Here is a 17,371-nt window from a genome sequence, read left to right on the forward strand (position 1 = left end):
TTTCCTTTCTCACTCCACCCCCACACTCTACAGTATCCTCACTGGGACAAACTTCTAAACAACAAAACATGAAAGATACAGGATAGAATACAACACATCCACCCCCCCCCCCCCTTTAACAACCAGAATTGAATTGATTTAAAAATCAGTGACAAAATCTTGAAGACCTTTAGGTGATCTCCTGTCGCACACACTTCTTCTAATAAGGGTGTGCAGTTGGGGTGCTCAGAGAGGGGAGTTATGGGGGCTGCTTTCTCATTGCAGTATTCTTGAAACTCCAGGATGGGATAGCTTTTTACAGGAGGGGCTTTTGAATCTGGAGGATCTGTATTCTTTGAATCTTTCTTTTGTTCTGGGCTTTTCTTTTGAGGGTTGTCATAAAGACAGTTGATGGCATCAATGGGGTAGTCCCTGAGGCTATTCACACGATTGCAGAAAATTGGGCTAGCCTCCGTTAGCCCGATTTTCTGCAATCATGAGAACCACCAGGCTCGGCTGCGAGCCCAGTGGTTCTTGAGTGGCAAACCTGGGGGGAAGGGGGAGTCTCCTCGTGTGTCACCATGGCATGGAACTGTGCTGTGGCGGCACACTATCAGAAAACCCAAGTTAGTGGAGCGCTCACTCCACTAACATGGGCTAAGGGGAGGGCTACTTTGGCGTAGCCCTCTCCTTAGCTGGCTAGTTCTCACAATGTGAAAAAACAGGGCTGGGCTTCTTTAGCCTGGTTTTCCCCCATCATGAGAATAGCCTTGTTGTCTTGCTATCCTAAGTGAATTAAATTTCCCTCCAGCCCCATGTTTTACCATGAGGAGATTCTGATGATTGGCAAAAAGCGGGCCAAAAGAGCCTAGCCCACTTTTTGCCAATCATGTGCTGCAAAGGGAGCCACACAGCTCCTGGCAGCAAACCTCCTAAGTACCCCTCCCCTTAGCCGAGGTTAATTGAGCGAGCGCTCCATTAACCTTTTCTTTTTGATCGTGTCTTGCTGCAGCGCAGCTCCATGCTGTGGCAACATATGAGGAGACCCCCGCCGGGAGGCTGAAACAAGCCTCCCAGCCCTGGGGGTCTCTCCAGGATGCCCCGCGCACTTGAGTGGGGCATCCTGGAATTTCCCGGGGTTGCATGGCCCCCGATCCCCGGAACCCCCAACGGCTTTGTGACGGAGCCGGCAGTTGTGTGGGTGGCCGATTCCACCACCCAGGGCTGCAATTGTAATCATCTGCGGGGAGAGCGGGCTAAGCCTGCTTTCCCAGCAAACCCTTTTAAGGCGGGTCTTACTGATCGTGAGACTCACCTCCGTATGTTGATCAGCATAACAGCAACATACTGAAGTCATTCACACAATCAAAAACTGTTCTATCCAGGTTTGGGAGCTGTGTGTGCTCCCAATGTTTGGTTGTGTGGAAGCAAGGTAAGAATAAAACGTGGGTAGAAGTGATTGTATGGAAACAAGGTAGGAGTAAAACCTGGGTAGCTTTCCCTCCTACCTTGCTTCCACACAACCAAACATTGGGAGCACACACAGCTTTCAAACTGGGTAGAACACAGTTTTTGATTGTGTGAATGACATCATTAACTGATCAAGAGTGGACTGGAATAGTGTTTTCTCATTCATTTTTATGCCCATCACGTGCTAACTTCCTCCTCTTTACAACTGTATCTATGCCTTGGACAGTAAATAGAGATCAGAAAGCTGTGTCTCTTGGAAAGCTACTCAAAGTGCTTCACATACATCTTCTCCGTATTATTATCCACCTATTGCAGATTAAGTGGGGAAGGGGATAGAGACTGAAGAAGCAGGGGTGTAGGAAGGCTTTCAATGGCCCCCTCATTAGCCACACACCCTGCTTTGATGTCAGATGCATGTCAGTGGAAGGGACATGGCCAGCACTGGACTCTGAAGTGCCAGTGGTCAATCAGCCAGCCAGCGAATGCTTTATTTGCCGGTTGAGTGACTACCTTGCTCAGGTCCTCCTCAAGCATGACCTACATATGCTGCATAATAAGGTGGTAGAGTCCTGAGGTGATAGAGTGGACTGTACCATGTCAGGCTGAATACCAGTTTTGAATGCTCCTCCACATAAAAAGCTTCCTGCAAACAGAAAATTAGCACATCAAGGAGAAAGATTCTCTGCCTTCTGTGCTGGTCTACTTGCAGCAGTTTTTAATGTAACCGAGCATTTAAAAATGTGATCCCCTCACCTACAGTCTGTTCCAATCCATTCACTTTTTCACATCATCATGCTTTTTCACATCATCTTGCTGCACACGTACCAGGCCTCAATCCATGGTCTTCCTCATCCTAGGCCAGAGGATTTGGGTTTGCTTGTAAGCGCTTTCTGCCAGGAAACACAACACTGTTAGTCTGCATCGAGAATATCCTTGATATCATTATAGTATCAATTGCTAAGAGATTATTGTTATTTGTTCTACAATGACTGGAGCTGACTTTTGCTAGGCTGTTTTTTTCTTGCCCACTTCAGCTGTATGTTTCTGTTACTGAGGCTTCTTATCTGAAAAAGCATGAGAGAGAAAGAGAAAATGAAAATGAGAGCCCTAACTAAATGTCAGCGACTGTGCAGATAACATGGTTCACCAGCAAAAACAAGATATTATTTCTTGTTTATCATCTTTTTGCACTCTTAATGGTCCTCTGAAAAACTGACCACAGGAGACCAAGAGAGGCCTCCAGAAAAAAGGGTCTCCTTAGTACTTAATAAGTAATATGCACCAGTGTGTATTCTAACATATTCTAAGAGACTGAAGATAGTTGATATGTCTTGCCCTCAGAAGAAATCTGAGGCAAGATAACTATGCCCTCCTTGGCCTTCTATAGCATATTTACATGTAACAGTCTAATCTTTTCATTAATATTTCATTCTAATTTTACCTGGAAGAAGGACCAACAGGAAAACCTAAGGATATCAGCACATTTTAAAAAACTGATTGTCCTCCTGGACATGTGTTTTAAGTAAAGTTGTGCCGTTGAGTCACTGTAGACTCTTCCTGGTGACCACAGAGCCCTGTGGTTGTCTTTGGTAGAATACAGGAGGAGTTTACCATTGCCTCCTCCTGCACAGTAGATGATGCCTTTCAGCACCTTCCTATATCACTGCTGCCTGATATAGGTGTTTCCCATGGTCTGGGAAACATACCAGTGGGGATTCGAACCAGCAACCTCTTGCTCCCTAAGCAACTTACTACCCCGCTGCACCATTAGGTGGCTGGAAAAGTGTTTACAGCCTTATAAATTCATTTATATCATTGCTGCCCAGCCCTCAGTCCAAATAAATGGCACTGGTCCTTCTCATGATAAGGCCCTGTGTAAAAGTATTCCCCATCTCTGTCCTGTCACCATGGCCTTTCTGTCCGTCATCTTCCTGGTTCATAGCACCTGCATTCCAAACTAATATGTTCCCTATATGGTTGGAATGTTAGCATATTAGTACACTTTAAGCTTATTTAATATTTGAAGAAAGGAAATGCTAAACCAAGTTCATATTTAGGGTACTGAATATGGGGTCATGCCTATAGGCTGCTTTGATAAATGCTGTTGTATTTCTTCTGCTATGAGATTATTTATATCATGCAGTCACTTACATAGCTCTAGTTTTTTTAGGGACCGTCGGACAAGGGTCCTTCAGTTAGCCTGCTTAACCTGGAAGAGGCAGGATGTGCAACCTGAGATTATTTCATGCTGCTTCTGACCTTCATGGATCCTTAATGCTAAGGGGGAGGTGTTGTTGTTTAGAATAGTAGGCCTTTAACCTTGCTGTCCTCTGAAGCTAGCTCTACCATCACTGTATGTACCACATTACAGAGTAACATAAGCAAAAAGGCAAGTCCTTCAGGTTACAGTCTAAATTTTATCAGTGTGGGAGACAACAGAGGGAAGGGAGGGACAAGGGTAGCAAGAGATGAAGGTGAGCAAATGCAGCAGTTAGCTGCCTGTAATGTATTAATTCAGTTAGGGATGGTGTAATGTGGTGATTGCCTATGCTCAGTCCTTCTAATAACAATCAGATTAGTTTAAGATGATGGTTGTAACTAATGAAAAATTAGTTATCATTGTTGGAAGCAACATCATTGTGATTGATTGATTGATTGATTAAGTGCCGTCAAGTCGGTGTTGACTCTTAGCGACCACATAGATAGATTCTCATTGTAACTAATGATAAATTGTAACTACTGATAAATTTTCAAGCCGGCAATCGGAATTTTCAGAACAGCTGGTTTGCAGCCGCTTTTAAACTGTGAACAAACTGACATATAGCCCTTTTATTCTGTAATGCTAAACAAACATTATATTATTGCTGCTCTAAACCTAGCTATGGTGTGGCCACATCTGGAGTACTGAGTACAGATTTGATAACTGTATCTTAAGAAGGATATTGTAGAACTGGAAAAGGTGCAGAAGAGAGCAACCAAAATGATCAAGGGCCTGGAGCACCTTCCTTATGAGGCTAGGCTACAGCATGTGGGGCTCTTTACCTTGGAAAAGAGGCGACTAAGAGGAGACATGATTGAATTGTATAAAATTATGCATGGAGAGGAGAGGATAGACAGAGAGAAATTTTTCTCCTTCTCTCACAACACTAAAACCAGGGCTCACTCCATGAAACTGAAGGTGTGGAAATTTAGGACCGACAAGCGGAAGTACTTTTTCACACAGCACATAATTAATCTATGGAATCCCTTGCAACCACAGGATGTGGTGATGGCCACCAGCTTGGATGGCTTTAAAAGGGGTTCTGACAGATTCATGGAGGACAGGCTATCACTGGCTACTAGTCTGATGACTGTGGGCCATCTCCAGCCTCAGAGGTTCGATGTCTCTCAATACCAGTTGCAGGGGAGTAACAGTAGGAGATAAGGCATGCACATACCTTTGCCTGTGGGCCTGTGGACTCCCCAGAGTCATCTGGTGGGCTACTATGTGAAACAGGATGCTGGACTAGATGGGCCTTGTGCTTGTCGGTCCTAAATTTCCCAAACTTCAGTTTCATGGGGTGATCCCTGGTTCTAGTGTGTGAGAGGGAGAAAAATTTCTCTCTGTCTACCCTCTCCACTCCATGCATAAGTCACCTCTTTTCCAAGGTAAAGAGCCCCAGATGCTGTAGCCTAGCCTCATAAGGAAGGTGGTCCAGGCCCCTGATCATTTTGGTTGCCCTCTTCTGCACCTTTTCCAGTTCTACAATATCCTTCTTAAGATACGGTGACCAAAGCTGTATGCAATACTCAAGGTGTGGCCACACCATAGATTTGTATAAGGGCATTATATTATTAGCATTTTTATTTTCAATCCCCTTCCTAATGATTCCTAGCATGGGATTAGCCTTTTTCACAGCTGCCGCACACTGAGACCACACTTTCAATGAGCTGTCCACCACGACCCCAAGATCTCTCTGGTGGTCAGTCACCGACATCTCAGATCCCATCAGCATATATGTGAAGTTGGCTCAATGTTTGTTTGAAAGACAGAGAGTCTGTCTGCTACTTGAAGCAAGCCAAACAGAAGTGGCCTGGCCTGTCTTTCTTAGCCATGCCACTCTACTACTACTACTACTACTACGTGTAATAGTTTATATACCGCTCTTAATCCAAAGTTTTCAAAGTGGTTTACATAGGAAAATACATAAATAAGATGGTTGCCTGTCCCCAAAGAGCTCACAATCTAAAAAAAGAAGCATAAGAGACACCAGCAACAGCCAATGGAGGGTTGCTGTGCTGGGATTGGATAGGACCAGTTGCTCTTCCCCTGCTAAATATAAGAGAATCACCACTTTAAAAGGTGTCTCGTTGCTCAGTTAGAAGGGGTAGCAACTGCTATACAACTGCTGTTCATTTCAGCAGAGTACTGGGCCAGCACATATAACCGTAAAATTATTTGACACGTATGCTGAAGCACTCATTTATTTACTGCAATTCTTATTAGCAAGCTTTAGAGTCTGATCCCATGATTTGAAAAAGGCCTAAACCAGTGATTCTCAAACTTGGGTCCTCAGGTGTTATTGGACTTCAACTCCCATAATCCCCAACCAAAGGCCACTGAAGCTGGGGATTATGGGAGTTGAAGTCCAATAACACCTGAGGACCCAAGTTTGAGAATCCCTGGCCTAAACTAATGCTTATTTCTTTCCAGTTGTGCATGGGACCAGGCTGTCCCATGCACTTCAACAGAGGGAACAAATCTGAATGCAAAAACAAAGACTAGTGCATTGAAATGAATGCAGGTGGCGGTGGTGGGGGGTACATGACAATTTGCAGGTAGGGAAGCACTAAGTGCTTATCAGAACTCTCATGCCAACAAGGAGTTTCTGAGTAAGTTAGGATAACTGGGATTGTTTAGCAGAGTTCTATGGGGCTAGTCCCAAGGATAAAAAAATTGGACAAGGATCCAAACTGGACAATTGAATCTAAGATTCAAAACCAAGGGTTTTCCGAATATGTAATTGTATGGTTTAATTTTTTTTAATTTCTAAAGCTTAATGTTTTTAAATAATTGTGGAGCACTATAATTATGCATGCAGCTACACGTCTCTACAGTGATTATTATTTATGCTGAAGTGTTTAGAAGACACAGATGTAACTTGAGATGTGTTTTTATATGCACTTATAATATTTTATTACACACATGAATTAGACATATGTGGCAATATGTCAAGAATGAAATCTGAATGTATGTGATAAGTTTACAAATTATAAATATCACACAGAGCAGGGTATGGAGTGTAGTTATGGAAGACAGACCTTCACTCTTTGCATTTGATTTTTCTACCATACAGAGCTGTGATTCCTACTATGACGTATATGTTGGTTGAGAACATAAATTATGTTCCTGTATATATACAGGTTTATATTTCCCAGGAGTAAATATAGTTACATTTGGAAAAGATCAATGGCAATAAACTGGAGATCAATTGAAATTTCACCATTTGGCTAAATGCTTTAGAGTCTGTATACAGTTTATCACCGCAAGTATTGCTTTATATTTAGGAAAGGTGTATAAACACAGTGGCTGGTGTCTCCAGAAAAGTGTGTTTGCAGTAATATTTAATGATGCTTCAAGCATACAGATTGAAGGACTCCTGAAATGTCTGTTACAAACTTTCAGTGTTATTTGCCTTGCCACAGTTTTCTTCTCTGCAGACAGTGTTCTTGATCTATGGAAGGCATTAGAATGGCCGCTAATTAGTGCTCTAAGAGTAGCCAATGGCAATATGGTAAGCTTCCTAGGCTTTCTAAGTTGCTAATTTACAATCCCATTCCAAAATAACTGTCATTATAAAACCAGGTCACGAAAAAGGCAGGAATCTATAAATATAGCGCCTATGTCATATCCCATCTCCTTGAAAAGGATCATGCACTCTGTCTGTTTAAAAGAGGTTTACATATTCCTTATAATAAATGTATGATAAATTAGGCACTCCTTTCCAGACCCCTTTAAATGGAATGCGCTGAAAACACAGTAATGATATAATTAATTACAGTCATAGTCTTGTTAAATTTCCTGTGGAAAAATTACACCTTTTTCGATTAACGTGAAATATAAGTGTCAAATCAGTAATAAAAACCTGATCAATAAAACAATAATAACCATGTTGTTAAAAGCGCCCCCAGAAAGGTGTTCACGGCAACATATTTTAGAGGTTAGAAACCCTTTTAAAATAAACGGATTTCATCTTTACACTATGTCATCTAAATCATTACAATGTTTGTGTATACAATTATCATCAGACGATAAATTGCAGCTATTGAATGGATTAAGTCTGAACCTGTTGACCTCATAAATTTGAGTTTGTCATAGCTTTAGAAAATGCTTGTGTAACAATCAGTTGATTACATGGCAGGAGCAGATATACGCATGTTAACTGGAAAATATGAAAGGGGCAGGGTAATACAAAGTTCATTGGTAAAGTTTATAAAATTCATCTGACAAGGCTCCAAAGTTAACACTTTCAGTATGCTTCCCAATTGCAGCAACGATCTGTTTGCATTTCTCCTTTGGTATAATGTCTAACGTTTCAGTTATAAACAATTTCTCACTGTAAGCAGAAAACTAATATCCTGTGTGTGATGCATGTTTTGGAAAAAATATTGAATTGCATCAGCTTTTGCATACATATTTAAAAAGAACAAAATTTCTCTTTAATAGTTTTGCTGAAGGGGACAAATGTAAGAGATTTCAAAACATCTATGCACATTCCTAAGCATTTCTTCAGTTTTGTTTGCTCAAAATGCAGACTTCAAAAGGATCAAGACTCTCAGTCCTGTAAAGCTGTTCTGTAACTTTTCAGAACAGTTAACAACATTTGTGAACCACTATTTGTAGAGCATTTTTCAAATAGAATCTCTCACATTTGGAGCAGAGGCAGGGGCATCTCTTGTCATTTTTCTATGGGCCCCTTTCACCTTCTTGCATCTGAGGACATGTACAGACTGTTTGAGGGTTACAGCACACCATTTGCAATCTTGACCCTTGTCTTTCTTGCCTTATTAAATCTACCAGAGTCGGATCGGGAAATTGGGTGACTGAAGTACTGAATTCCTCACTCAAGGAGGATTTGGTGCTCACTGCCATAGAAGAGACTCTGGTGCTTCCTATTGTTTGAACTCAGTTTCCAACATTCTGTTTTTAAATAAGGCGATGGAGCACATGATTGCACTAGGCATTTCTGGTTGGTGCTGACTTCTTAGATCCATGCCAATCTGGCTTTTGTGCAAGGTTGAAGGTGGAAACTTTTTTGGTCTCTGTTGAATGACCTGTGCCAGAGATGAACAACCCTGTTTTCTCCTGGGCCTCTCTGTAATTTTCAGTATCATCAACCATGGTATCATTCTGGGATGCCTGGCTGGGATAGAGCTGGGGGGGTACCATATCATGGTGGCTCAAGTCCTTCCTAATAAGTTGGGTCCAGAAGATGATGCTGGGGACTACTACTATACCTGATGGCCATTGACCTATCAGTGCAGCAGGGTTCCATTCTATTCCCCAAGCTTTAAACATCTACAAGAAAGAGCTGATGGAAGTCATTAGAAGATCACACATTGCTGACATGATGCTCTACTTCATCTTTTTACCTAGGGAGGCAATGGAACTTCTGAATAAGTATTGTATTTGAAGGTGGTTTTGTACTGGTAAACAAGATAAAACCTAATCCAGATAAAATGGAGGTTTCAGTTGGTTGAGCGTCTCAGTGGTCTGGTTGAATTGTTCAGCCTATCTTGGCTGGGACTGCACTTCCTCTAAAAGCTCAAGTATGAAGTTTGTAGGTTTTCCTACATCCATGGCTGTCTCTGGAGGCACCTTTGCTCAGCTTCAGCTGGTACACCAGCTACCACCATTTCTAGATCCTGTTCCTCCAGACAGTCTTGGAGGAAACTGATTATCTAGACCCATTTCAAACTGGCTTCCAGGCTGGCTATGGGGTGGAGACTGCCTCGGTCGGCCTGATGGATGATCTCCAACTGGGCATTGACAGAGGAAGTGTGACTCTGTTGGTCCTTTTGGACCTCTTGGTGGCTTTTGATACTATCAACCATAGTATCCTTCTGGAGCACCTGAGGGGGGTTGGGAGTGGGAGGCACCACTCTGCAGTGGTTCCGCTCCTACCTCTCAGGCAGGTTCCAGATGGTGTCCCTTGGAGATAGTTGTTCTTCAAAATCTGAACTTTTGTATGGTGTCCCTCAGGGCTCCATATTGTCGCCGATGTTGTTTAACTTCTACATGAAACCGCTGGGAGAGATCATCAAGAGATTTGGTGCACACTGCTATCAGTATGCTGATGACACCCAAATCCATCTCTCCATGTCAGCATCATCGGGAGAGGGCATAACCTCCCTAAATGCCTGCCTGGAGTCGGTGATGGGCTGGATGAGGGATAACAAACTGAGACTGAATCCAGATAAGACGGAGGTACTCACTGTGTGGGGTCAAAACTCGGGAGACCATTTTGATCTGCCTGTTCTGGGGGTCACACTTCCCCAGAAGAAACAGGTACTCAGTCTGGGGGTGCTTCTGGATCCAAGACCCTCCCTGGTGTCCCAGGTTGAGGCAGTGGCCAGAGGCGCCTTTATCAGCTTCGGCTAATACGCCAGCTGTGTCCGTTTCTTGAGATAGATGACCTCAAAACAGCAGTACATCTGCTGGTAACCTCCAGACTGGATTACTGTAATGCACTCTATGTGGGGCTGCTCTTGTACGTAGTCCAGAAACTACAGTTGGTTCAGAATGCGGCAGCCAGGTTGGTCTCTGGGTCATCTGGGAGAGACCATATTACTCCCATATTGAAGGAGTTACACTGGCTGCCGATATGTTTCTGGGCAAAATACAAGGTGTTGGTCATAACCTATAAAGCCCTAAACAGCTTGGGCCCTGGGTATTTAAGAGAACATCTTCTGCGTTATGAACCCCACCACCCATTGAGATCATCAGGAGAGGTCCATCTCCATTTGCCATCGGCTCGTCTGGTGGCTACTTAGGGACGGGCCTTCTCTGTTGCTGCCCTGAGGTTTTGGAATGTGCTCCCTAGTGAAATAAGAGCCTCCCCATCTGTGACAATTTTTAAAAAGTCTTTAAAGATGCATCTGTTCACCCAGGCTTTTAACTGATACTGTTTTGATTGTTTTTAATGTTATTTTAGAATATTGTTTTAAAATTTTTAAATTGTTGTGTTTTAAATTTCTTGTTTTTATTTTTAACTAATGTTTTAATGTTGTTTTTATCTTGTTGTAAACCGCCCAGAGACACAAGTTTGGGGTGGTATAAAAATATGTTAAATAAATAAATAAATAAATAAATAAATAAATAAATAAATGCACCAGATCTGGTCTCAGTAACTCAAGCTTCTTGTCATATCCAGGTTAGACTACTGCAGTGCTCTCACTGTGAGGCTGCCTTTGAAGACAGTTTGAAAGCTATTATTAGTGCAGGGTGCAGTGCCCAGGGTGTTGCAGGTAGCAGGGTATATGGATCACATTATGCCTATACAATACTTGTTATACTGGCTGGCTCAGCAAAGTGCTGGCTTTAGCCCAGAGCTTTCATGGCCTGGGATCAGGCTATCTCAGGGCCAACTACTCCCATATGAACTTCCCTGAGCCCTGAGATTGGCATCAGAAGCTTTGCTTTCTGGCTTGCCTTTGGCTGAAATTCATTTAGTTGGTACAACTAGAGCAGCGGCTTTTTCAGTGGTAGTGTTCATTCCCCATGGAGGTGTGAAATGCTCCTTTTGCTGTTTTTTAAACTGTGTCTGAAGACTTATTTTTATTCCAAAAGGCCTTTTGTTTTTATTCACTGGAGTTTTGTATTTTTACTGCTGCTTTAGTATTGTTCTGAGGTTATTTTATTTTGCATTTTTATGTTGTAGTTAATATATTTTTATTGCATTGTTGTCAGTTGTCTTGTGCTGATGACTGGTTATAAAAGACAGGCTATAAATCACAGAGGCTACGGCCTCACAATCATAACGATCCTTGTTAAAGAGTTAACCAGGATAGATAACCAGGAACTGTGGTGACATATATGGCTATTTCTCTGTGCATTCATGAGATGCATCTATACTAGAGATATGTAATCAATCAGGGGTAGAGCCACCATTAGGCGAATGGGTTCAAAGAACCTGGGCTGCCACCAATCGGGGGCCGCAAGCATGGCCCCAGACATGCCCCCCCATCTGACGTCAGACACGGGGGTATTATTTTGGTCCCAAATGGGGCCACGTGGCCCTGTCTGGAGACAAAATTGGCCCGCGCTGCATTGGCAGCCCAGCCGGAGTGACTCTCCCTGCCTTAAAGGCAGGGAGAGCTGCTCCTGGTCTCGCTGCCAGTGCAGCGGGGCCAATCGATCTCCCAAATGGGGCCGCGCGGCCCCACTTAGGAGAAAGATCGTCCTGCCCTGCATTGGCAGCATTGGATGATCTCCCTTCCAAATGGGGCCGCAAGGCCGCACATAGGCCACCACCAGCCTCCCTATGCTGCGGTAATCAATCCCAGTAAATGTATACACAATGAAATAGGTGTGTTTGTGTGTGTGTGTCTACACTTATAATGTATAGATATGGTTAGTACACTTTGTCTATATGCAAGTGCTAACTGTGGATATAATTCATATTTGAAGCATGCCTAATACATTGAGAAAGCTGGGTAAAATGAGGGAAGATACGAGCTTTCATAATGTCTGAATGTTCAGATCTCAGCCTGAGAAAAGGCACTGGCAGACCAGCACTGGGATTTTGCCAGTTCCATGTGTCAGACTCACATATGACTGTTGTGACATTTAAAAGATGCATGTCTTTAGCTACTGTTTTCTCATTTCCATACTTGAATTTTAAAGATGCACTTTCTTCCACAGTCAAAACATTGTCTTTACCCAAGTATAAGCATTCAGAGGGCAAGTTTCAAGTTGCAGCAAGACTGTCCAGAATATTTATTTGTTTATTTATTCATTTATTTATTGTTGCATTTATATACCGCCGTTCATTAAAACAATCCCAGATACTTAGATAATTCTCAGATACTCTTAGAAGTAACCTATTTTCTAGAACCTTAATCCCAAACCAGGGTAGAGTTGACTTTGTGATGCCAGGGAGAATTTGGGTGCATATGTAAATCATGTAGGAGGCTACTATGTGTCACGCTAGATGATACTTCACCCCCACCCATAATGGCCAACAATATCTGTGGGCGCTGGGTTGGGAAGCCCTGCTTTAGGCAAGTACTCCTTTGGAAGTAGGGGCTTGGTTTTTATTGAAATGTTAACAACCATTTCCATTTTATAATTGTATTCATTAAAATACATTTATAATGTATTTAAACATTATACTTAAAGTTTATTTAAAAGAACTCAAGCATGTGCTTGCAAAGCATGTGCTTAAAGTAACATTTAGGTTGACATTTAAAATGCCTCTAGATGGAGACAGCTCCATGTGGCAAGCTGTTTGAGAAAAGTTGTTCCTTTGAATTGGACAATTTCAGCCAAATGCTCTCTTTTCCATGTATCCACTGGGATCATTGGAACTGCCAGGACCAAATGAGAACCCCCATGCAGCTACATTTCCAGGGGCTACCATGTTGCTAGCTGAGTGTGTAGATTTGGGCTAAATTAATATAAGGATCAAGGAATCTTCAGCATTTACAATACATTCACTTCACTTCAAATATTGAATGTACAAGTGAGTTATTCACACTAGAAAGATACAGTAATCAGTAATTTTAAAAAACCCAATTTTGATTTTAAAAAAACCAATAAGCTGTGATGGGCCCAGTGTGCCAGTGTATCCTGTTGGCCAACTCAGCATTTATTGGCTGCCCTCATCCCTGCTGCCAACTCTTCTTGTATCTGATGGTAGGGTTGTGCGTTTTGGTTTTTTTCTGTTTTGTTTTTGGCCCGAATCTGAAACACCCCCATTTTGTTCTTTGTCCAAAATCAGCCAATCTGAAACACCCCAATTTTGTTCTTTGTGCGAAATTGCAAAATCTGAATCCGAAATGTTTTGGATTTTAAAAAATGGCCCTGGGGCAAAACTAGTGGGTGGGGATGGTAGTGCCCAATGGGTGGAAGCTACGACCCAAATTTCAGAGGAAATGGGCAAAGGGCTGGTTTTTGGTGAATTTTTGAGTTTTAAACTTTTTTTCCCCCATAGGGAATAATGGAGGTTTCAGCAAAAGTATAGCTTCATGTTGGGGGGAAAGGGGTGGCCCAGAGCAGAGCAGGGTGGGTGGTAGTGCCCAGTGGGGGCAAGGAAGCTGCCAGAATTATTTCAAAGGAATTAGGCAGAGGGCTGATTTTTAAAGATTTAATGGAGTTTATGCATCTTTAAAGTTCTTCCCCATAGGGAATGATGGAAATTTCAGAAGCCCCATAACTACACTTGGAGGGCAGCAGGGTGGCCCAGAGCGAGTGGTGGTGTAGAGCACATAGGGTGCCAACCACCCCCATGGGTTGCTAACCCATGGGGTACTGGTTTCTGAGATTTTTTGAGTGTAGATTCTCTGATAGCATATGAGAGTGGATTCATTGTTGTAGAAAATCTCATATGCTACCAGAGAATCTACACTCATAACACCTCAGAAACAACAGAACCCAGCACCCCATGGGTTAGCAACCCATGTGGGTAGTTGGCACCCTATGTGCATTACACCACCACTTGCTCCCGGCCACCCCAGTGCCCCCCAGGTGGAGTTATGGGTCTGCAGAAACCTCCATTATTCCCTATGGGGAAAAACCTTAAAGACACATAAACTTCAACAATTCCTAAGAAATCAGCCCTTTGCTCTATTCCTTTGGAATAGGGCAAGTGGCAGGCACCCCTTGGGGCACTGCTACCCAACCCACTATTTTGCCCCTCAGGCCCCCTTTCTGCCCTGAATTTGCCCCAAAGATATGTCAACTTCATAAATTCTTTAAAAATCAGTCCTTTTCTCAATTCCTTTGAAATCTGGGTGGCAGCAGGCACCCATTGGGGCACTACCACCTGACCAACTTTTCTGCCCCCAAGGCCCCCTTTCTGCCCCAAATCCACCCCAAATAACATCAACATCACACATCATCAACAACAGAGCTTTGCAAAGAACCAGGCAGATTTCCAAAGGCCATGCACATCCACATCCCCCCCACCCGAAATGCAATTGATCTGCACACAACAGTGTGAAACAACAATGAAATGCACACTGCCCAACTGGCCAATGAAGGTAAATTTTACCCTCAAATTTCCTTAAAAGGAATAAGGTGGCAATTGCCAGCAGATCAGCCAATGCTTTCGCTGGCCAATCTGCAGGCTGGAAGGGCCAGAAATTCGAACAGATGTCAAAACTCAAAATGGAGACCGAAGGAGAAAGACTTTTCCTGACTGCAAAATGGAGTTCCAAAACAGCCGAAACAACAAAACGTTTTGTATCCGAAACAGGGATGTTTTGTTTCGGCTACAAAATGTTCTGTTTTGAGCATTGGGTGTTTTGTTTTGGATAAAAAATAGCCAAAATGGCCTGTTTTGTGCACAAAACATTTTGTATCCAAAACGAAATGCACATCCCTATCTGATTGGGGTGGGGTATCAGGGAGGTATCCCACAACTCCCTGACCACCACCACCCCGATGCCCCCCACACCTATTATGTGATACCCTGGTAAAGTGTGAGAAACACGGTTGCTACTATCCCATATTTTAGTCTCGCACAATTGCTGGGTTGGATGTGGAGGAAAGCGATAAGTGGCTGGGATTGATTATAGAGATTTTTAAAAGGATACTAAAAGGGTGTGCTGTGCTCATGGCCTGGTTTCTTGAATTTTCCCTGGGACAGGCTTTATCTTGTTATTTTCTCCAAATTTCTGCCACAGTATTTACTACTGTGAAATATTTTGTATATGCTGATGTTTTGTATATGTTGATCCTTTGAAGTGAATGCAAGTGTTATATAAATGTTAGTAGCATTAAGTGTTCTCCTGTTGTTGGGGCTAAGAAGCATTTTCAATGCAGTTTTGCTTGAATATAGTTTTGCTTATGTCTCCTTGATAGAAACTGAAGCTTTATCTATGCCCTTAAAACAATATTCTTATCCCAAGGCAGCATGGTGCTTTCTCAGTTTGGTAGCTATTGTGCTATAATGGCAAACCTGTCTACACTTTTAGTATCACTTACAAAAGATTGTAAGTAGCTGCAACCAGCTTTTAAAATGATGCATCCTTTTGAAGGGTTAATGCAGAAGGCTCTACAAAGTCCTCAGTCTAGATGGCCTCCTTGAATTCTTGCCATTGCTTTGTGTTTAGAAAGTGGAGGGGGGTGGAACTCAAACTGTCATGGAGATAATGTTACGGTATCACTTCAGTTACCAGCCAACAATGGTCTACAGAGGAAGGAAAAAAACCTTATATATACATATTTTATCATGAGCCTCTGATCAGTAGACACTCGTTGTAGAACGAGCATAGCAACTACATTATCTTTCACCCCAGGGTTAAGGTCATTGTCAAGGATTTGAGGACAAGCTTGTATTGCAGCTGCCTGCATTTAGAGCTGTCAGTGCTTTAAAAAAAACCTGCTTGATGGACATATTCTGGTTTATAACTTTCCCCCCACAAGCCCTGCACGCCTGGAGAAGACTTAATTATGAACAGTGGAGAAAACGTCTCACAATAACGCATCAAGTTCAGGCCTCTGAGATCCCTTAAAATCTGAAAAAATGAATGAATGAAAAAGGATGGCTCATTTGTGGTCTTGCTCTAGGAGTTTGATTGTTTGTGGATTGTCTACTGCTCATGCTGTATATTTGCTAGAAAGCGATTGCATAGCCATTTGCACAAAAATTGGGGGAAAGAGCTTCAAAATAAAATAAAATAAAATAAAATAATAACGGGCAGTATCCAGACTGAAACTTGCCTTGCATTAGAATATATTGTGCATGCAATGATTTTTCCTGATCCCCTTTTCCCTTCTTCCCTTGTCTGCTCCCAGTGTTCACCCTTGAGGATCCCCCAGTCTTCAGGGACACATTTTCTGGGGGCATTGGAAGAAACAGAGGAGATTGGGGAGATTGCACATGCAAAATGTTCTAACACCAGAAAGCATTCACCTGGATGCTGCCCAGCGTGTCTAATCAGAAAGGTCACATTAATGGGAATTCTATTGCAGTTACTAACTGCAGTTACTAACTGTAGTGATCAGCCACTCCTCCCTGTAAAGAGTTAACTGGAAGTGAACCCTGTCTTGACTGACAGACTGATGAACTCCAGGGCTCAGCCAATCAACACACCAGGTGGGTGGGACTCAATGAGCTGTTGTCAGGAAGAAGGGAGTTATTTGTTAGAAAGAAGTTAGGTGGGAGGTGCACAGGAGGACATGCGGCCATGGAAGTTGGCTGCAGGAGAATGACTCTGCAGATCCTTGAAATATAGGAGGGCAGGACTCTTGAATTATCATCTGGAGTTTGGTGAGTTCAAGGAAAGGAAGCCTGGGCTTTGGCTTTGGAAAGATTAATTTAGGGGAAGGTTTGTTTAGTCAGACTTTGCGTTAGAAACTTGTGTGTGTGTGTGTGTGTGTGTGCTTTTGCATATTCCTGATACTGTTCTATTATTGTTTACCTGTAATGTAATCAAAATAAGAAACACTTACTTCTACTTACTACTTAGGGACAAAGTTACTTCTACTTACTACCTACTTACCTTACCTGAGGCATTGCAAAAGACTCTATAAACATTTAAACGTGCCTAAAGACAACCTATTTTCCTAACTCACTAAGTATTTTTAACTGTATATAAAAGCTGTGAAAATCTCAGGTGGAAGCAGTCTGTAGTAATTGAGTAGAACTGGTTTTTAAAGTTCTTTTCTTTTTTTCAGGCCTCTGAGTTGGGTTTTAGCTCAGGAAAGGGGGGCGAG

The sequence above is a fragment of the Hemicordylus capensis genome, chromosome 2 (genome assembly GCF_027244095.1).
Source record: "Hemicordylus capensis ecotype Gifberg chromosome 2, rHemCap1.1.pri, whole genome shotgun sequence".
NCBI lineage: Eukaryota > Metazoa > Chordata > Lepidosauria > Squamata > Cordylidae > Hemicordylus > Hemicordylus capensis.